Raw genomic sequence first — 23,503 nt, forward strand, 5'->3', positions numbered from 1 at the left:
TAGAGCAAATAAAAATACAGAACTCACAGTTAAATTTGAATTTTGGATAAACAATGAAAATGTTTTGCTCTATTTTGGGGATATATTTATTGGAAATTCAAGTTTAACTGGGTGTCCTGCCTTTACCAAGCAGCTCTACCTTGGGCAAGGGACTGACTTTCTCTAAGCCTTAGTTTCCTCATCTGTAAAATATCACCATTCTTATGAGGATTGTGGAAGGCAATACTTAATGTACTGTCTAGCATCTTGTTGGTGCTCAATAAATGTTACCTGCCATATTGTTATTACATTTTATGTAATCCAATCTGCAGTCTATGATGGCCATTTGCTTACACATTGTCCATTGGACTGTGAGACACTAGACTCACTAGAGGACTAGCTCCATCCTAATTTTTGTATCCTCAGTGCTGAAAAAATTCCTCAGACAGAGTAGGTATTGGAAATATGTGCTAAATAATTTACTTGATTATCAGTTTAACCATTGCACAAAGTTCAGAGCCAGTGAGTTAATCCTGAAATGAAGTCCTGAAACATGCAAAAACATGGATGAACCTTGAAGATACCCTGTTGCATGAAATAACTCAGGCACAAAAGAAATATATTATATGATCTCAAGTACATGAAATAATTAGAATTTGTAAATTCAAAGAGCCAGAAATTATAATATAGGTTACCATGGGCAGGGGTGGCAGTGCAGAATCAGATGTTAATACTCAATTGGTACAGAGTTTCTGTTTGGAGTGATGGAAAGGTTTTGGTAATAATGATGGTGATGGTGGCACAACATCGTGAATGCAATTAACACCACTGAAAATTATATTCCTGAAAGTGGTTAAAATGGGAAATCTTAGGTTGTATTTGTTATCAGAATAAAAAATTTTAAAACATAAAAAAATCAATGGTCCTAGGAATATTTGTTCTAAGATTCCCAACCTTTAAAAAGAATATATTAACATATTTATAGAGTCATGGTTAAGATATTATGGACTTCTGAGCCAATCAACCATGGTTCATATTCTGCTTCCTCCTTTTCTCTGTGATTCAGTTTCCTCATCTGTAAAATGGAGATAATGACAGGATCCACCTCAGAAAGATGATGTGAGTTCATTCATGTAAAATGCTTATGTCAGGCAAATAGAACTTGTTGCTCAATAAATATTAGCTATTATTTATGCCAGACCTTGTCCCCTATCACCAGGAAGAAACTGACAAAGGTAGCAAGCAGTATGGGAGGCAGAGGTCCAGTAAGGGTGACAGCTGAGGGTAGACAAGGAGCTGCTTGACCACAACCTACAGGCCACAGCAGGGAGGCCAAACTATGCCCTCAGAGGGAAACCAGAGACTGTCTCAAGGAGGCCCAGAGGACGAATACATTATGCAGAAAGAGGAGACTCACAACACTTCTTACCATGTGACAAATAAGTTTCATGTCTATCTCCCCCAATTAGAATGTAAGCTCACTGAGGGCAAGAATTTTTTTAACTCTGTTGTTTACTGGAATATCCTAGAACATTTGGCATAGAATAGGTGTATCAGTAAGTTAGTGCCATAATCATGCTGTTTAACAAACTACCCCCAAGAAGTTTTTTTTTTAAAGATTTATTTATTTATTTCTCTCCCCTTCCTCCTCCACCCTGGTTGTCTGTTCTCTGTGTCTATTTGCTGCGTCTTCTTTGTCCGCTTCTGTTGTTGTGAGTGGCCCGGGAATCTGTGTTTCTTTTTGTTGCGTCATCTTGTGTCAGTTCTCCATGTGTGCGGCACTATTCCTGGGTAGGCTGCACTTTCTTTTTTGTGCTGGGCGGCTCTCCTTATGGGGCGCACTCCTTGCACGTGGGGCTCCCCTACGCGGGGGACACCCCTGCGTGGCAGGGCACTCCTTGCGCGCATCAGCACTGCTCATGGGCCAGCTGCACACGGGTCAAGGAGGCCCAGGAGTGAACTGCAGACCTCCCATGTGGTAGATGGATGCCCTAACCACTGGGCCAAGTCCACCGCCAAGAAGTTTTTTTAAGAACAATCGTTTATCCTTCAGATCATGAATCTCCAGGACAACAGCATTTCAAGATGCAGGTCAGCTGAGCTTAGTTCCAGGCTGTGGGTGAGTGCAGGTCTGACCAAGGGTACTTACTCTGGGGCTCAGGATGAAGGGGCAGATAACACATGGGGAAATCTCTTCTCATAGTAAATCATTGGAGCACAAATCAAATGGAGTGAATTCAAATGATGCAAGCAAGTTTAAGGTCTCTGCTCATATGTAACCTGCTAATGCTCTATCAGCCAAAGCAAGTAACCTGACCAAGCTTAACATCAATAGGGAGGGAAAATACAGTCCTCCCTCAGACAGAGACAGAGGGGAGTGAAGAAAATCACAGTAGATATACAATAAGAATTTGTTGTATGAATGAGCTTACTTACGAGGCAAAAGAGAATTCCATTCCCTCCAGTCTCCTTATTTTCTACCTCAACTTTTTTCCTCAGTTTTTTCCCTTTAGCTTATATTGCCATGCTCTTCTCACACCCAAAAGGAGCAAAGAAGGAAAGGAGGGAGGGAGAAAAGGAGGGAGAAACAGAAGAAAATTAAAACACAAAATCTCTATCAATTCTAATTCCTCATTGCCCTTCCCTTCACAGCCAATGTAGTTCTTAAAGATTTGCAATCAAAAACATCAATGAAATGCACATTTCACACACCCATATGGCCAAAATGAAAAGTTTGGTAGAACAAAGAATTATAAGGCTGTGGAGTCGTAAGCAAATTTCAGAAGTCCTCATTCCTGTTGAGGATTCAGCCTCTTCAGAGAGCAGTTTGAAAATACTTATCAGAATTTAAAATGCACTTACCCATTGACTCAGCAATTTTACTTCTAGGAATTTATCTGATAAACATCTTTATGCATGTTTAAAAAATGATGGTATAATAATGCTCATTACAACAGTTATTGCAAGAATAAAAACCTGTCTATCAGTATGGTACAACCATGTAATAAAACAATTTTGGGGCATTAAAAAGAATGAAGTTGATCTACATGTTGTGGTTTAGAAGGTTCTCAAAGACGTACTATGTTGGGGAGGTGGAGCTGAGCAGTGTATAGAGTTTGCTTTCATTTGTGTATGTGTGTCTTTTTATATTACATACAACATTTCTACAAGGATGTATAAGAAACCGATCACAATGATTGCCTCTTATGGAGAGAAGAGGGAAGGGGGAGATTTTTGGAATGGGAGAAAGGCTAACTTTTCATTGTAGACACACATTTTATTTTTATTCTTTTGTCATTTGCATTTAATATCATTTTAATTTTAAAGTAGTATCAAAAATACTTGGGGGTCAACCAAAAATGTAAAAATATATGTTTTTCTAATTATAAAAGTGATACAGGGAAATGGATGTGGCTCAAGCAATTGGGCTCCCATCTGCCATGTGGGAGGTCCAGGGTTCGATGCCCAGGGCCTCCTGGTGAAGGCAAGCTGGCCCATGGGGCGAGCTGGTCCACACGGAGTGCTGGCCTGCACAGAATACTGCCCCATGCAGGAGTGCTGGCCCACTCGGAGAGCTGGTGCAGCAAGACGACACAAGAAAAAGACATACAGGAGAAATAATAAGAGACACAGCAGACCAGGGAGCTGAGGTGGCACACGAGAATGATCACCTCTCTCCCACTCTGGAAGGTCCCAGGTTCAGTTCCCGGAGCCACCTAATGAGAATATAAGCAGACCAAGAAGAACACACAGCGAATGGATGTAGAGCGCAGACAACAGGGGCTGGGGGAGGGGGATTAATAAACACATAAATCTTAAAAAAATAATAATACAGGGTTGCATCTCTAACAGCCCTGGAGCAGTTAATGTCTGCTGCAAGGGTTTCTACTACAGATGCAAGGAAAAGAAGGCCCTCGTGCTTTCTGTCTGGCTGGCTGTGGCAGCCAGGACTGAATAGGGAAATACAGGAAATTCTAAAAACATGGGGAAGGGGAGCTAATCTTTGCAACTCAGAAATAAACAGCAAATAGCCTTTTTACTCCACCAAAAGGAATTTTTTGAAGTTTGGATTTACATGAGAAGTGTTGGAAGACTATGTCCCCTATACTCTTGCCTTCTGGTTGATTCCTTCTGGTTAAAGCTTTAATAACTTTGAAAGGTTACAAAAAGAAAACTTGATTAAAAGCAAGCCAGCTGTTCTTCCCTTTGGTCCTGGAGTGATCCTGGAACATTGTGTGAACACTGTGAATTGCACTTAAAGAAAAAAAAAAGTAATACAGAGGAGTGGGTATAGTTCAGTTGTTGAGTGCCTGCTTCACATGGACAAGGTCCCAGGTTCAACCCCCAGTACCTCCTTAAAAAAAAAAAAATCATGAGCAAGAGAAATTTTAAAAATGGATACAATAGATTTCATTGAAATTAAAATCTTTTTTTTAAAAAAATAATACATTCTGATGGAAAGAAAACATGATTGCAAAATCAATTTTTTAAAAGAAAAGTCATCTCTGAGTCCATCATATAAATATAACCATCGGTAACATTTGGCAGCTATTCTACTATTTGTTCCAATGGATATACACATAGATTTTTCACACAATCGTTGGTGTCTCACTTCTGGGGACCCAGCTTAAGTAGTGGTTAAGAGTGAAGGTTCTGGAGTCAGGTTGTCTGCATCACCATGTGGGCACTCGCATGGGCACTCAGTTCACCATATGGGCACTCGGCTCACCGCGTGGGTACCTGGCTTGCCATGCAGGCACTGGCTTGCTGCGCAGGCACAATTTCTCTTCTTTTTCACCAGAAGGCCCCAGGGATCGAACCCGGGTCCTCCCAAATGGTAGGCAGAGGCCTTATCACTTGGGCCACATCCGCTTCCCATTTTATTTAATTTTTAATCATATGAAGTACTGCTCCAGTTCTGAGGCCACAGTTTCTCACAGCATTAAAATAGACTTCTGAATTACAAAGGCCAAGGTAGAGATATTCCATAATGTATTTAATCAGAACTTTATTGTTGGACATTAAGTTGTTCCAGGTTTTTTTAACAATTGTTCAATAAATGTAAATATCTTCTTTTTCTTTTAAGATTTATTTTTTTATTCACCCTCCCGCCTTGTTGTTTGCGCTTGCTATCTGCTGTGTCTGTTCATTGTGTGCTCTCTGCATCTGCTCATCTTCTTTAGGAAACAGCGGGAAATGAACCCAGGACCTCCCATGTAGGAGGGAGGCACCCAATGACTTGAGCCACATTTGCTCCATTTGTTGTTTCTCCTCGTTGTGTCATCTCATTGCGTCAGTTCACTGTGTCAGCTCGCCACACCAGCCCATCACCTCAGCTTGCTGTTTTGCTCATCTTCTTTAGGAGGCCCTGGGAACTGAACCCAGGACTTCATGTGGGAGACGAGCCTTCCTGTTTGAGCCACATCCACTCCCTAAATATCTTCTATTTACATTTCCGTTTACTTCCTAAGTGAAAATACCTCAATAGATATTGTTGGGTCAAAGGCTAGAAGTATCTGTATTAACTCAGAGAAAACATTTATGCTATATTAAGAAAAAAGCCAAGAAATAAAATAGCATGCTCCATTTTTGCACATATATATATATATGGGTGTTTATGCACACACATACACATTGAAGATACATACATATAAATGTATTCATGTAAAAGATTGGGAGGATATACACCAAAGAAGTTAACAATACTTTTCACAGACTGGTGAGATCTGGGGTAATTTTTATTATATTCTTTGTTGCTTCTATTTCCTAAAATATCTACTTAGCAAGTGCTGTGGGGTGCCAACCAGATCCCTGCTCCAGAACAGAGGCTCTCCTTCCCCAGGTGCGAGGAGTGTCGGCTGCTGACAGCTTTCTAGGAATTGCCACCAGCTGAGACAGCCGCTTCCCAGAGGGTCACTCACACACACTTCCTGGGAATATCTGTATTCAACTACTGGTCAATCGTTGGTGTACAAAGTCCTGGTCCTTTGCCTTAATCCCAGTCTCGGGCTCCCCTGTGGCAAACTGGGGCCTTTGTTTTGACTGTACCACAGCCCAGTTTCCCTCTCTACCTAGTCCTGCTTCCTTCACTCCTACTAGTGTGATTATTCTCAATAGACTCTCCCACAAACTTCTTGCATGCAAATCTCTAGCTTGGAGTCTGCTTTCTGAGTAAGCCAACCTACAACATCTAAAATGAACACTTATTAATTTGGTAATGAGGAAGGCTTTTCGTTTTTAAAAATTTCTTTAAAAGAAAAACAATTTTTTTTTTTGTTCTATGAAAAATTGTCTGGGTGGGCAGATTTGGCTCAACAGAAAGAGCATCCACCTACCACATTGGAGGTCCAGGGTTCAAACCAGGGCCTCCTGACCCATGTGATGAGCTGGCCCATTCGCAGTGCTGATGCACGCAAGGAGTGCCCTGCCATGCAGGGGTGTTCCCCGCTAGGGGAGCCCCACGCACAAGGAGTGCACCCCATAAGGAGAGCCGCGCTGTGTGAATAAAGTGCAGCCTGCCCAGGTGTGGCACCGCACACACAGAGCGATGATGCAGCAAGATGATGCAACAAAAAGAGACACAGATTCCCGGTGCCACTGACAAGAATTCAAGTGGACACAGAAAAACGCACAGTGAATGGACACAGAGAGCAAACAACAGGGTGGGGAGAGAGAAATAAATAAAATTTAAAAAAAGAAAAGAAAAATTGTCTGCTCTCCAAAGTGACCAATAAACAATCTGTGATATCTATACCCCAGCACATGCTGGGAAAGCCACTGAAGGCAATTAATCAATTAGTCTTTTTGTCTTCCAATAAATCCCCTTCCAGTGGTGCCTGTCCCTGTCCAGCTGACATTTACACAACCCACTTGCCACCACAGTGTGTTAAATGACATCTTGTTGTCCTAAACTTGGAGATTTCAATCTCATCTATTAAGCCAGCAGCACCCAGTAATTCCCTGAATGCATTTTTATCGACTTTGTAAATCAGACTTCCCCATGTCAAGGACTGTGACCAGGAGAGTGGTGTTTGTCTGTGAAATTGGCTGGACACAGACCATTGACTGTGATGATAACCAGTGATTTGCTGGGCTAGATAGAAAAACCGCATGCACTAAGCAGATTAAAATATAACGAAACAAAAAGGTTCCATTACCAGGAATCCTGTCAAAGGGCAACAGGATGCTTGTGATAAAGGATAGAAAACAAACTAATTCCAGCTCTGGAAGGAAGCCCAAAACAGCACTTTGCTTCCTCTTCAGGCAGCCAAAGAGAAAGCATGGGGATGCTAACCACAGCTAAGTAAACCAATTTCTGAAAATCCATAGCAAAAGTCAGGGAAAGCTTGGCTCTCACCTCACTTGGGCCCATAGTTACAATGTTGTGCATATCTCTTTGCCTCCTGCTGCAAGAAGAGCTCCCAAAAGGACAACTTTAAACAACTTCAAGGAACACTCTTCTGGTAACCTCCCTTCCATTGAGGATAAAACCAAGTGAAATCGAACTGGTCTGGGTCCTGCCTACAGCTCTGAATCTTCTTTGTCACTCTCACACTTGCCCACTGCTCTCTAGCCACACTGACCTTCTTGGTGTTATACCAACAGCATAAGCACATTCTGGCCACAGGGCCTTTGCACTTGCTATTCCCTCTGCCAGTAACACCCTTCCCCCAGACATCCCCAAGTCTGGCTTACTCATTTCACTCAATCTCTGGAAAAATGTCACCTTCTCAAAGAAGGCTTTCTGGTCCATCGATCTGAAACGCAGCCAAACCATCACACTCAAACCCTGCCTTCTCTTTCACCCATGGCAGTCACTGTGAACTGAATCATACTGAATATCTGCATGCACATTTTCTTATTATATTCACACATACCCCCCACCAGAGGACAGAAGTTTTATCTGCTCCTCAAAACCTAGAATAGTGCCTGGCACATAAAGTGCTCATCAAGTATTCAAGTATGAAAGAATTGGGAAACGGACTTGGCCCAGTGGTTAGGGCATCCATCTACCACATGGGAGGTCCACAGTTCAAACCCCGGGCCTCTTTGACCTGTGTGGAGCTGACCCATGCGCAGTGCTGATGCGCACAAGGAGTGCCCTGCCACGCAGGGGTGTCCCCCGCGTAGGGGAGCCCCACGCGCAAGGAGTGTGCCGTAAGGAAAGCCACCCACCGTGAAAGAAAGTGCAGCCTGCCCAGGAATGGCGCCACCCACACTTCCCGTGCGCTGACGACAACAGAAGCGGACAAAGAAACAAGACGCAGCAAATAGACACAGAGAACAGACAACCAGGGGAGGGGGGATTAAATAAATAAATAAATCTTTAAAAAAAAAAAAAGAATGAAAGAATTATGTATCCTAGCTCCTTTTCTTTTAGTTTCATCTAAATGGACTAATTCCTTCATTTATTTCTTCAGCAAATTTTTATTAAGGACTTACAATAAGCCAGGCTTTGGGTGCTGGGTGCTTACATGATGATAGGTGTGAAATTCAAATGTTTAGTCAAATTTAAGGTACAACTTTAAGCAGTGGAATCAATAGAATTATTGAAAACAATTGTAGGTATGTCTCTCTGCTAGAGTTAGCAGGAAGACAAATATCTTGCATGTAATGATGATGTAATTCTTCACAATTCCTTACCGTCCTCCTCTGGATTAGGTTTTACCACACTGTCTTACATCCTGGACCTTGTCATCCCTGTACCTTCTCTGATCACAATCTCCAATCCGTCCATGGCAGAGGCTGCTAGCTGACTATTGCTGTTGGATTTCTGGTCCTTAGATTCATGGCTGCCTGCTTAGCGGCTTGGCCTATATTTCCCAGCCTCCCTAGCAGATAGGTGTCAACATGTGACTATTTTGTGGCCAACGAGATATTTGCTGAAGTGATGTGTACGTTTTCCAGCAGTCTAGACCAGCACTTTCCAATAGAAATAGAATGTGAGTCACAAATATATTTTGAATTTTCTAGTAGCCATATTTTTTAAGCAAAAAGAAACAGGTGGTATTAATTTTAATAATATACTTCACTTAACCCAAAAAGTCCAAAATGTTATCATTCCAATGTGCAATCAACATAAAAAATATTAATGAGATATCTTACATTTTTTATTCTGTCATCGGTCTTCAAAATCCAGTGGGTATTTTACACTTAAAACACAAAAATCTCATCAGAGATATTGGATCTGTATTTACAGTTCACAAAGTTTACAACTGAAAAAGTATGCTCATATATCCAAGGTGTTCCAGACATTCTTAAAAGTTTTCCAATAACTAATTGAAGTATCAACTTTTTATCAAAATTTAATGGAACTGAAATTTAACTAAAATGGATGGACTTGAAGACATAATGCTGAGTGTAATAAGTCAAACACAAAGGGACAAATATTGTATGATTTCACTTATGTGAAATAGCTAGAATATGCAAGTTCACAGAGACAAAGTAGAATACAGGTTACAGGCAGGGGCAGAGGGAATGGGGAGTTAATGCATGATGGGTGCAGGGTTTCTCTCTGGAGTGATGGGAAAGCTCTGATTAGGAAGGTGGTGAGGGTAGCACAACATTGTGAATATGATTAATTCCACTGAATCGTGTGCTAGGAATGGGGATTGAGATGGAAAGTTCATGTTTCCACAATTTAAAAGAGAGAGACTAAAGAGACAATGAAAACTAAATGTCATACATGATACTGGACGGGAAATAATAATGGAAGAGAAAATGCCCAAAGGGATATTACTGGAACGTATGAAGAAATTGGGATATAGACTGTAAACTTTACATCAATGTTAAATTTCTTAAGCTTAATAACTTACCTAAGTGGTTATACAAGTGAAAATCCTTGTTGTTTGGAAGGGAAGTATTAAGTGTTCAAGGAGCATGATGTATACAACCTATTCTCAAATGTTTAGAAAACAGGTAGCTAGACAGATGACGGATGGATGGATAGAATGATACAGCAAATGTGGCAAAATGTTAATTGGAGGATCTGGGTATCTTGGTGGGGAGTATATCAGTGTTCTGTGTATGGATTTTATATTATTTTTGCAACTGTCCTGTAAGTTTGAAATTCTTTCAAAATAAAAGTTTATTTTTAAAACTCACTTTCTCAGTCTCATTAGCCACATTTCAAGGGCCCAAGGGCAACATGTGGCTGGTGATTACCATATTGGACCATTGGAGTGGAGATCCTAAAAAAGGATAGGCATGCATTACCCTGTGCTTTCCCCTTCTCACTGGCTGAGAGTTGGAAGAGCTGGTCCCAGAGAAGGAAGCTGTGTATTGTGGATGGCAGAGCCACCCTACCCACCTCCAGACTGTTAGGTGAGATTAGCCTAGACCCTAATACATCTGCTAGCACTCTTGTTTCAACTGTTTCATAAGCTCTTTGGAGACTTCCAGTACCTCCCAGTCTGAAACCTCCTTCTGGCACCATTTCTAAAAACACTAATTTTTGTGACTGTCGCCATCAGTAGTAGTGTTTCCCAGCTTACACTTGTCTTAGGGCATCGTTTCAACCACCCTCAGTAGCTCAGCCTGTTACCCACTGTCTCAGCCCACTTCCAACTTTGGACTGGAGTGGGAGCCCAGGATGGGTAGAGATTGCCTGGGTTTGAACTCAGGATCTGCCACTAACTGGCTATGGAAACTACCTGTGTCTCAATTTTTTTGTCTGTAAAATTAGAAAAATAATAATGCTCTACTAAATGCTGGTTGTTATTGTTATTGTGACTATTGCTACAATGCAAGGACTGATGTGCTTTGCTGGGGGGAAATATACCAAGCAAGCACGTGCAGGGCAACACTTCAAACTCTAGGTCCCCAGCTTTGCTTGGTTCCTCAGCATTAGGGCAAACCTTTTACACTCCCCTGATCAACTCCCTCTCCTGTTCCCTCAGCAGCTGAAGGGGTTCAAGCCCTCCCAATTCCCTCCTCTTGCCCCCTAAGTTAGCCCCAGTTCCCTTGGATTAGACCTTGCCCTCTATGTGACAGAGGAAAAAGTGTGGCTTTCAGGCACGAACTTATTGATTAATTTTGTTTCATTCATTCATGCTTTTGATCTTGGGCCCTTTCCCTCCTCTGGGACATTCTCTCCACGCTAACTTTTTTCTTTCTTGGATTCATAGCCTCTTCCTTTCCAGCAACTCCTACTTTAAGCAAAAGAAATCATGTCTGGGATCATCAAATGGTTAAACTCTTCCTTCAGTCCTGCCTTTCTTATGCCCCCTGGTCCTCCCTCCCACTCTGCTAGACATCTTTAAAAAATGGTTCTCTCCTGCCTTTTCATGCACTTGATGCCACTGCCCCAAGAACAGCTCAGGAAAGGGAGTGAGCCATGCAGGCTGCTGGGGCAGAGCATTCCAGACGGAGGCAGCTAAGAGTGCACACCCCGAGGTGGGAGTGTGCTTGGATTGGCCGAGTAACATCAAGGCCAGCACGGAAGACAGGCTCCGACCAGCACGGAAGCACTGGAGGCAGTGAGGCACGGTCAAACGCTGGATGAGTGCTGAAGGCAGATGCTTTGAATGTGAACTGGAAGAGAGAGGATGAAGCCTACCTCCAAGGCTTTGTCTGTCCTCACCTGCTATTCACTCATGCCCGGGCCATCTGACCACTTTCCCAGGGTTGTCATAGGGGAGTTCAGGAGGCCCCAGGCCTCACATTTCCAAGGGCCTCAGGTTTACAATTTTGGCCAAAATGCATGCGCACCTAAAATAATTATATCAGGAAGAAGGGACGAGTAGAGATTAAGTTAAATCCTTGTTAATCATAGCTAGCAGTCAGTAGACAATGCCTACAATTGATAAATCAAGAAATAGCAGTCTGCACATTATTTAGAGATATGGAGGTAACCACTAGAAGAAATAGCTGGCAAGAGTTAAAATTGCTTGTCTCGCAGAATCACGGTTGAAAGTGGGTAGGGGTAGGGCATGGGATACTGTTTTTCCATTAAAGCTAATTTGTACTATTGGTTTCTCTTCCTTCCTTCCTTCCTTCCTTCCTTCCTTCCTTCCTTTCTTCTTTTCTTTCTTATTTCCTTTCTTTCCTTTTTTCTTTTCTTTCTTTCACAATGAGTATGTATTATTTTCATTTTTTAAAGAAGGTTTAAAAGGATCTTCCATTCTACCAATTCTCCAGCACAAGGCTTGTTATAGATTCTTGTGTTCAACTGATGGCTACTCCTTTATTTGTCTGTTTTTTTAAAAAATTCCCTTTATTGGCATTATAATGTTGATGTTGCTATAAAATTTTTAAAGAGCTACAGCAGAACAGAAACGCTTTAGCTCCCAAATGACACTGCCTCTAAACACTGTTTATAAGCTTGCTTCCTAAAACACTTTTTGAATGAAATAACTTAGTATTTCAGATCAAATGAGTTGTGTTTGTCTGTTTTGTTTTTTCCTTGACACAGACCATGGTGTGTCTGGTTACATGACAGAAAGTTAATTGACATTCTTTCCAATTATTAAATTATTATTATTAAAACTGATCTCAGATGCCTCTGTGTTGTCTCAAGCCCAAAGTGTGGATTAAAGGTTTTTGCAATGGGGCCCTCAAATCTTTTCTCCACAGAACTTCCTACAACTTCCATTTCCTCTGTCATGCTTTCCTCCTGAACTACTCACTGTTGACACTTGTCACTCTGGACAACTTCCATTCACAGAACTCAACCAGAACTTTCTAACCTGCAAGCTGCCTCCTGCCAGCCCCTCTGCCAGGTGATCTCTTCATTCAAGGTCTGACTAAAACATCGCCTTGTCAGGCATCTGCCTTCCTGCTGCTAAGCCTGGTGTGACTGCCCCAGCCCAGGCTGGTCCTTGAGCTTTTCTTCTATCAGGATTTAGACCCTTGAGAGCCTTTGTTGCTGTCACTACCCTCTCCCTCCCTTGAGGTTGCCTGAAGAATAGGTATCTCCAAATTCTCCCTTTCTGTGCTTCCCCTGAAGTTAAGCATTCATTCATCCATCCCTCCATTCATTCATTTTACAAACCTTTGAGTATCTCTGGTTTTTCCAGTACTAGGATAAACATTAGGAAAGCCACAGTGAGCAAGACACCAAAGACACAATCTAATGGGGAAGGTGGACAAATAAACAGGAAGTGGCAACAGTGTCATGACTACTTTAATGGAAGATGTACTGAGATGTAATAGACAAAAGATGTAATAGAATGTTAGAATGTTCTGAGGGACTATATACTTAAGAAAGAAAAACTAAATGGGGAAGCAGGGAGAGTGGAAAGGAAGTGACTGGTATCTCAATTACATGAAGGCCAGCTGGAGGAGGAAAAAGCGTCTTCCAGGCAGAGAGTATTGTGTGTGCAGGGGTCCAGGATGGCTGAAACAGGCAGGGTGTGCATGGCCCAAATGGCACAGGGACTAGGGGACAAGGGCCAGGAGATAGACAATGTCAGGTTGTCAAAGGCCTTGTAATCCTGGTTTGGGAGTTTGGACTTTATTCGAAAACCATAGGGAGCTATAGAAGGATTTCAAGCAGAGGAGTAATTTGATCCAAGTAGTACTTTCTCCTTATTTTTCTTTTAGGATTTTACTCTAATTACCACATGGAAATAGTCGGGAAACCAAAAAGATAACAAATGTGAATATTTTAAAGTTACAAAACCTTACAGAATGTTTACAGACAACTTTCCTGATCTATATGCTTTTTATGACATCCTTGTTGGTACTCATGTTTATTAATAATTTTAGTTCAAAGTAGCATAGTTATTATAATAATAGTTATGAGAAATATTATTACTAAATTAATTATAGTGATTATAATAGTAAGAAGAATATGAAAATCACCCATAGGCTCATCTACTAGAGGTAACCGCTATCTCTTCCAATGCACAGATATGCCTACCTATAACCTGCTATAAACAGGGCATCATTCCACATGTAACAAATTTGTAATCCACTTTTTTCACTTAACAAACATCATCATCATTTTCCATGTTACTAAGTGTGTGATTCAAAAACTTTATATTGGGGATGTTCATGTGGAATTATATTTATTTTGGTTTTTTTTCCCTCAAGTGTTAATTCTTACTGCAGAAACCCAGGAAACAGAAGGGTACAAAACATAAAAATCAATCGTAACCATGTCAACATCTTAGCAAATGCCCTTGTGATGTTTTATTTTCTATACATCTGCTTATTTCAAGAAAAATTACATTTTTAGGAAAAGAAAGGAAAACACATATTTCTTAGAAATAAACCTTGCATGTATCATTTTGTAGCCTGCTTCTCATTTACCACTATATTTTTAACATTTTTCCATGTTGATAAATACATCTATTTAAATGTTTCAATGTGTCATTGGAAGCCCCACTGGACTTCCGTCCTCCGTTTTCCTTTTATAGAGGGCCCAACTCCTTCATTGTTCTTACATACCTCAAGAGCTCTTACTCCTGAGAAACTTCCTTTGCCTACTACTTGGGCCTGGAAAATGTAGGTAAAATTCTACTTTGTTGTAAGTGGCATTTTAAGAACTCCAAAACGGATACTTTGTTCCTTTGGTCCTGCAGGATGTTAAGGTTCTTTGTGAATCTCCTTGTGAAAACGTAATAATGCCCCCCACCCCCCACTCTAAGGAATAATTAATTTCTCCCTCCATCATATGTCTATACAAGTAATTTCTCAATTCTACCCTTTCATATTGTATGAAAGTTAGTTTTCTCTATTTCCTTAGTTACCACTATTGAAGACGTTTTTATTTACACCCTACTATGCACCAATACTAAAACCACTGTGCTACTGGAGGCCTGATGTAAAAGTAATCAAGTCTTAGTCCCAACACGTGGTTTACAGACTCATGGAGGATACAGAGAAGCACAGACAAAGGTAATGCTTGGTAATAAGTATTTCACTGGGGGCTGAATCCAGCCTTTATGGGAGGGCATAAGAGGACCATCAATTCTATCTGGAGGAACAGGGTAGTCATGGAAAACTTCCTGGAAGAAGGGACAACTAAGCTAATTCTTTTCATACATTAAAATCAGGTTTCTAACCTCAATGCTCTATTACAACTGCTACTGCTCTTCTCAAGGCCACCAACCATTCTATAACTGTCTTTCTTCAACCCAATGGTCCCTTTTCTGTCTGCATTCTACCTGATTTCTCTTCAGGACCACTGCCCCTACTTCACTCATTCATTTATGCTCCAAATACTTATTATGTGCTGATGAGGATTCGATAGGCATAGGCCCTTGCCTTTTATCACATCTTTCCTGATTCTACCTCTGACCATTCCTCCTCATCTCCTTCATGAATTTGTTTTCTTTTTCCTCCATTAGCCCAGGTTCTCTCCCATGCTCTCTTTAGCAATCTCAGCTACTCCAAGAGACTTCAAGAAATCATTGATGCGTTGATGACAAACATATCTCTATGTCCAAATCTAACTTTTCTCCCAATCTAAAAAACATACTTCTGGTACCTAGAGAATTTGATAGCCATATGCAAAAGAAGGAAAGAGGATTACCATCTCACACCTTATACAAATGTCAACTCAAGATGGATCAGATACCTAAATGTAAGAGCCAAGACTATAAAGGCCTTGGAAAACAATGTAGGGAAGCATCTACAGGACCTTGTAATAGGAAATGGCTTCATGAACTTCACACCCAAAGCACCAGCAGCAAAAGAACAAATAGATAAATGGGACTTCCTCAAAATTAAAGCCTTTTGCACCTCAAAGGAGTTTGTCATGAAAGTGAAAAATGAGCCTACCCAATGGGAGAAAATATTTGGTAACTATATATCTGATAGGAGACTTATATCCTGCATATATAAAGAACTCCAATATCTTGAAAATAAAAAGACAAACAACCCATTTTAAAAATGGGGAAAAGATTTGAACAGATGCTTCTCTAAAGAAGAAATACAAATGGCTAAAAAGCACATGAAAAAATGCTCAAAATCCCTAGCTATTAGGGAAATGCAAATCAAAACTACAGTGAGATATCATCTTACTCCCATAAGACTGGCAGCTATCAAAACAACAGAAGACTACAAGTGCTGGAGAAGATGTGGAGGTGGGAATACAGAAGGATCCAGCCATTCTGGCAGACAGTTTGGTGGTTTCTCAAAAAGTTAGCTATAGATTTGCCATATGACCCAGCAATTCCACTGTTGGGTATATACCCAGAAGATCTGAAAATAAGGACACAAACTGATATATGCACACCAATGTTCATAGCAGCATTATTCACTATTGTCAAAAGTTGGTATCAACCCAAATGCCCACCAGTAGATGAATGGATAAATAAAATGTGATATATACAGACAATGGAATACTACTCAGCTATAAAAAGGAATACAGTAAAAACACATGTGATAACATGGATGAATCTTGAGAACCTTATGTTGAGTGAAACAAGCCAGGCATTGAAGACAAATACTCCATGAACTCTCTGATATGAAACAAGCAAATGAAACTGTCTCAGAGGGCTAAAGACTGGAAGATAGGCTTAAAGGAATTTGGGGGGGGAGAGGAAGGTTGCGAGCTGATGCCTACATGGATGAAGTCTATGATAAGCTGGAGGTAAGTATTTGTACAGGGAAGGGATAAAATGGGGGCACAGGGATAACTTTGGGTGGGGTTTTGTGGGCTTGAGGAGGGCTAAGGTTGGGAGGATGGGTCAGATGACCCAAGGAATTGGGGGGAGGGCTGGGGGGAACAGTTGAATATGAGAGAATGTCACGTATATGGTTGAAACTATACTGTTGGAAAAAGCCCTTTAGAAAATATAATAAGGAAGGATCATGTGTTTAAGGCACTTAAGCGGTGGGGAGGGGCGGGCATATGGTACAGGGGTAAGTTTCCAGGGAGTATTTGAGTGCTCATTTTGTCATAGTGTGTTATATCATTGGATGGAGACCCATACAATGAGTGTGAAGGTGTACCCACATCCCTGGGAGATTTGATGTTCCCAAACAGAGGGAATTGTGTCTTTCAAGAGAATCATTGGCTCCCAATTAATTAGGGCAGTCTAGTATGTCAAGCCCTCAGCATTATTGCAGTATCTGTAAATCTGGCCCCTCAAGTAGTGAAGAGTGATTGTCATGGTTGCGCTGAGGGGAGGGAGAGAGAGGTATAGCATAGAGAGAAGCAGGGCAACTGGGGGGCAATGGAAGTGCTCCACAAGATCATGCAATGATGGATATAGGACAGGTTAACTTATAACTAAAGTGCATAAAAGTCTATAAACTAAAATGTAAACCATAATGTAAAACATAAGGAAACTAAAAATTTAGAAATTTGTACAGTATAAAATATAAACAATAATGTAAACCAAAATGGAACCATGTTTGATAGTTATGTTTCAAAATCTGTACATCAGCTGCAGCAAATATAACATGAATATGTAAAAAGATCATTGCTGGGGAAAGGGGAAAAGGGTTTGATGTTGGATATCTGGGAGTGCCCTATATTGTGTATGTGAATTACTATGATCTAAAACGTTTTTGAAGACAAAATTAAAAATTAGAAAAAAAAAAAGAAAGAATATAGACACTGAGGAAGAAATGAAAGAAAGTGCCCTGCCTTGTACACTGTATGTACATGCCCTGTATGTACAGTGGTACATACAGGGCAACACTTATTACAGTGATGAAAGGCAAAACATTAGAAACAAAGATTTATAACATTCTTCATTTGATTAATACACCAATTTACTTTTGCTTTCTTTAGTATTTCTAAATTATTATGTATTCTATTTCTAAACTTTAAACCCGTCACTATATTTCAATTTCCTATTAATTGAATTTGGCAATACATTAGGTTTCATTGTTGAAGAAGTTTTTCACCCCCGAGAGGTTCAACTGTGGCAGGGGAGGATCTCTGGTGTGGGGTGTTATTGATGGGGGGCACATAGGTAGGGGGAGTTCTCCAGGGCATGTATATAGGGGACATAAATATGTTATGATATATGTTGGGTATTTTTATAGTAGTTACAGTTACAAAGGTCAACTGGGGGAGTGCTGAGTTCCTACCAAGGGGAGCTCTGACACATTCCCCAATGGAGCAACAATAATACCCCAAGTGCAACGGCAAAGATTGATAAGGAAGCATGGTCCAATAATGAGACCTTGATATTGATGACTATACTTAGGAACCTGTGTGCCTGAAATATGAACTAGGCCTAGAGCTGCAGGATGCCTAAGTGTTACCTCCTGAGAGCCTCCATGTTACTCAAATATGGCCACTCTCTAAGCCAAACTCAGCATGTAAATGCATTACCTTCCCCCCAGCATGGGACATGACTCCTGAGTATGAGCCTCCCCGGTGCTGAGGGATTACTATCAATCACTAACTGGTAAAGCAACTAGAAAGAGACCTCAAATAAAAGGATCAACTCAGACCAATAGAATATCTCAGCCTACATGTTGGATCAAGTGTTAAAACTGTTTTTGACCTGAAATAGAAGGGGAAAATGGCAAAGAAAATGAGTTTATGTAGCTAAAAGTCTTCCAAAAAGAGTTGGGAGGTCATCAGAGGGGTCACGCTTATGCATACCTCAGCAGGACCCCAGAAAAAGCCAAAGTAGATACAACCCTAGATACTGGTTCTCCTGAAGGCTATGGAGATCCACAGGGTATATGGACATGGCAAATGGATTTGGAGTTCTGTGCCATGTCAGAGGGCCCTGCTTTGGAATTTGTGCTCCTGAGTGATGGAGCTGGACTCAGAGGTGACTTTTCTGCACATGCCTCTTCTGTCACTTTTACTGAACGTGTGGTTGGTGCTAGGGTTGGTATATACCCAGGAGACTTCAATCTCTGAACTGGCCATGTGCCAGCTGGGCCCTGAGCCTCAGCAGAGTGGCGATTCCTACTCTCTGGTTTGTTGATCTTACCCAGGCCAGCTAACAAGTAGGTGAAAATGGTCAACCACCACACCAGGGAAACAAGAGTGCCTACAACTGCAAGCAGAGGAATTGCATACATCATTCATGTGGAATCTAAGCTCCCTCTTGATCTAGAGGTGGAGAGGACATCACCATCCTAATGTCCACAGAATGGAGGAATAAAATATGGGCTAGAGTGGACTTACTGATATTCTACTATAAAACTATTGTGACTAGTAATAGAAGAAATTTTAGCATTGAGGTGGAGAAAGTGGCCACAGTAGCTGTTGAGGATAGGGAGAGGAAAGAAAAGATGTGATGTGGGGGCATTTTTGGAATTTTGAGTTGTCCTAAATGATATTGCTGGATCAGATGCTGGACTTTATATATCCTGCCATAACCCACTGAATGTACTGGGGGAGAGTGTGAACTATAGGGTAAACTGTTATCTATGTAGTGCAGCAATGCCCCAAAATGTATTCACCAGGTGCGATGAGTGTGCCACAATGATGGGGAAGGTTGTCGGTGTTGGAGGAGTGAGGTGGGGAGGTGGGGGGTATACAGGAGCCTCTTATATATATATATTTATTTTTTATTTATTTCTCTCCCCTTCGCCCCCCCTCCTCAATTGGTTGCTCTCTGTGTCCATTCACTGTGTGTTCTGCTGTGACCACTTCTATCATTATCAGCAGCACCAGGAATCTGTGTTTCTTTTTGTTGTGTCATCTTGTTGCGTCAGCTCTCCGTGTGTGTGAAGCCATTCCTGGGCAGGCTGCACTTTCCTTTGTGCTGGGCGGCTCTCCTTATGGGGTGCACTCCTTGCACATGGGGCTCCCCTACGCGGGGGACACCATGCGAGGCAGGGCACTCCTTGCACACATCAGCACTGTGCATGGGCCAGCTCCACACAGGTCAAGGAGGCCCAGGGTTTGAACTGCAGACCTCCCATGTGATAGGCGGATTCCCTAACCATTGGGCCAAGTCCACTTCCCTATATTTTTTAATGTAATTTTTTTTTGTGATGTATATATCTTCAAAAAGTACAATTTACAAAAATGATGAGGTGGGGGGTGGGGAGGGGATTATATGGAAACCTCTTATGTTTTTTGTTTTTTTATGTTTTTCAATATAACGTTCCTTGTGATATTAACTTTAATAAAATTTTATAAATAAATATAATATCAAAAATTAAATAGATACCCTTTATAAAAACAAGAAAGAAAAAACAAAAACATACTTCTAATCACTTCCTGAACATCTTATCCTTAAAAAAAAAAGCATGAGTTCTCTGTGCCAAGCACTGTGCTAATCACTGGAAATAGGATGAACTAGGCAAATTCCCTCCTTTCAAAAAGGTCACAATCCAGTGGAAGAGCTAAATCTGAATATGTTCAGATTACACTAGGCACACATCCAAACATTTGCATCATTGTCCATTCTTGAATATGTGACATCAGGTCCCTGACAAGGCTTGTGTGATTACACTGCACAACTTCAATGAATAAGTTCCTGTACAATTGAACAGTGTACAACCTATACAACCTAAAATGGCAGATTCCACTGGGCTCCATGCAGGACTGAGAAAGTGATAGTTGGCATTGACTTCAAGCATTTTAGCTTACTACAGGGTTTCATTGGTGGCTATTCTTTGCTATTTCTGTGGGTTGAACATGGATTATATTCCCACACTTTCATCATAGATTCTTTTAAGAACAAAGTTCTAGAAATGCCAGTATCCTTCCAGTTAGTAAAACAAAACAAAGCCCAAAGGTTGTAGATCCCAATATTTAATCTTTCCTCTTCTTGTGAAAGTCCCAAGTAGATGTAAATCACTGAGATGAAATGATTTCCTCACTTCACAATCTAGGCCCAAGATTGAGAACAGATTGGCTATACCAATTGTCTTGTTTGAACTGCATAGGCATTTTGAATTTAACTGCCAGTTAATTCACACAAAAATCCAAATTTTTCTGCTTCTTTTGAAAGAAAACTGGAAGACAGGGCAACACTGGGCCTGCATTTCCACGTGGAAACAGTCAACTCCTTGAGACAGGGAATGTGCTTCCTAGTTCTCCTCAACCCCACCACTGCCGATGCCTCCCTGCCCCAGCTGGTCTCACTCCATGTCAGTCATAAGAACTTCAGGTAAAAAGTTCTTTTCACCCAGAAATGAGCTACTAATTATTTTATTGATTTTCAGAGTACATTAATGTATTGAATTTTCTAATAAGTCTTGGCTGTACAATAAAAGACAAAACCTAAAACAGAACCGATTCCAAGAGCTATTTTTCTCATCCCACACAAAAAAACAATTAGTTCTAAGGAAACATCGTCTCCGCCTCCACCCCCACTTCTCCCACAAAAGCCACCCACTGATGAATACATTTTCAAAAATCACCTCTGATTTACCTTGAAATGAGCTCAGAGATCTCACCTGAGCCAGTGTAATTAGTTGTGTTCAAAGCTTGGGCCACCCTGCAGGAGAGTCAGCCCTTTTTAAATTAACCCTTTGTGACCTGATCAGACATTGATGAAAGAGGAAATCTGCTTCACAAGCAAACTCATGGAAAGAATTGCAAATCCAAGCAACAAGATACAGGCTTTTCATCCATAAAAGTACCAGACATTTTAAAAATACCAGTGAAGGAAAGGAGCAGGCACTCTTGTTTATTGTTCTGAACAGTGTAAATAAGGCTATTGAGTGGTGTACCTCAAGAGACATATTTTTTATGTTCATAATTCTCAGTGTTGTGAGCACAAGTATCTAGCTCCCTAGAAGGGGTGTGGTTTGCAAGTCAGAAACATCAAGGAATTGTTGCCCCAGGCAATGCAGGTAGGACGAGATTAAAAGAGTCATTTGAGGTCTGATATGCAACTACCTTCCTGGGAGAGGGAGTGTGTTGGGAAAGTGATGGGGAAGAACCTGGGAGAACCATACACACACACACACACACACACACATGTCCTAAATCAGAGGGATTTGGGCTTGAGGAAAGAGTAGGAAGAGAGACTGGAATCTGTTCACTTCTGGAAGGTCTTGGGGTACTGGGAGGACCCTGTAGGATGGGTTTCCCTGGGCCGTGTCCAACCTGTGGGCGCAACCCAGTGGACTCAGCCAGGGGAATCATCTGAGCAGACCCTACTAAGAGGCCTGCAGATCAACAAGTCCAAATAAATTACTGATTAACCCACATACAGGTAGCTGGTATTCACACAGAAAAAAGAAAAGCCCACCATTCCCTTTGATAGATGGCACTGCTAGCTGCCTTGTACTTCAAGTTTTACTGTTATCTTCCTCCTCCTCATGGGGCCACTTTCTCCACCAGTCTTCTCTGCTCTGAGAATTACTTTTGTAAAAGGCCAATCTCATTACAATATCACTTCTTCCAGTTCCACCCTTCAAAGAAAACTTTCCAGGGCCTCCCTTTGCTGTTAAAATGAATCTTGAACCCAGCCGACCCCCTGACCTCATCTGGTACCGCTCTCTGCCCGCAACCCCATACTCCAATCAAAAATGCTGTTTTCATTCAGATTCCTCAAATATTGCAGGCCTCCTCCCAATGCATTCCTTTTGCATGGCCTGCTTTCCCCATCCCACCCTTTTTTGCTTGTTTAATGCCTGTTCATCCTTCAGATCACAGCACACATCCCATGAGTCCCCTCCTCATTCCCACACTAGGTCAGGCTCCTGGGATTTACCCTCTTAGGATGTGATTAGCTTTTATTTGCAGTTATTAGTATGATTATTGGATTAATATCTGATTACTACCCTAAAGATTACACTGCCCATGAAAGAAAAACTGTATCTGTTTTTCTCATCAGTGTTGCTCCAGCACTTATGACCATGTTATTAAATGTTTTTAAAGAATAATGAAAGAACAAAGACTAAGCTCAGAATGCAGCTTCCCTAACTGAGGCAGGGATGGAAAGGGAGATTTCAAAAGCCAAGTCTAAGACTTCTTAGCCTAACCACCTTCCAGCTTGTGATTGATAGAATATAATCTTCCACTTGCAGATCCACGTGTAGTGAGAGCACATATTGCAGGTGAGGAACATCTGCCTTCCCTTACATCCCTGTGGTATACACATTGCACATTGCCATAGAGAGACTGGTGGTTTTTTTTCTAGTGTCTATGACTAAAGTCCCCTGGAGAAGTCTCCTAAAAGCTGGTTTTTTTTTCATTACCACCCCCGTACACGCAAACACACACAAGCTTCCAGATCCCTAAAATGAGCCATTTGCTGGTAGTCTTTTGGTTTTGTTTTCCTTTTCTCCTTAAATATGGACCCAAAGGTCCCTTTTATAAAGAACTGAGTAAATATGGGAAATAGCATAGATGTGCAAAAATACTCTGAAATTCAAAGGAAAGGGACCTCTATAGGATCAGAAGAAATTAATTTACTGTCAAAGACAAAAGGAATTGTGGGAGATGGTGTCAGAATAGGCAGGGCTCAACTTTCTCACAAAAACAATAGAGAAAGAGCCAAAAGCTGTTCAAAGGATCTGCTTTGGAGGTCAGCAGACCAGGACAGTGCTACACAACTCCCAGGATGGTGAGGGACAGAGAAAAGTACTCAAAACAAAAAATCAAATATTTAGGAATAAGCTTAACCAAGGACATAAAAAGTCTGTATTCAGAAAACTATAAAACATTTCTAAATGATACTGAAGAAGACTT

At 41.2% G+C, this 23,503-nt stretch overlaps 1 non-coding gene across 1 annotated transcript; it reads left to right on the forward strand.

Moving 5' to 3' along the window:
* The first annotated feature begins 3,816 nt into the window (after nt 1-3,816).
* On the forward strand, nt 3,817-3,949 carry LOC111764523 (small nucleolar RNA SNORA31). The gene has a single exon (XR_002797114.1). It is a non-coding gene; the product is annotated as a small nucleolar RNA SNORA31 (small nucleolar RNA).
* The last annotated feature ends 19,554 nt before the right edge of the window (nt 3,950-23,503 follow it).

This window comes from Dasypus novemcinctus, chromosome 23 (genome assembly GCF_030445035.2).
Source record: "Dasypus novemcinctus isolate mDasNov1 chromosome 23, mDasNov1.1.hap2, whole genome shotgun sequence".
In the NCBI taxonomy this organism is placed as follows: Eukaryota; Metazoa; Chordata; class Mammalia; order Cingulata; family Dasypodidae; genus Dasypus; species Dasypus novemcinctus.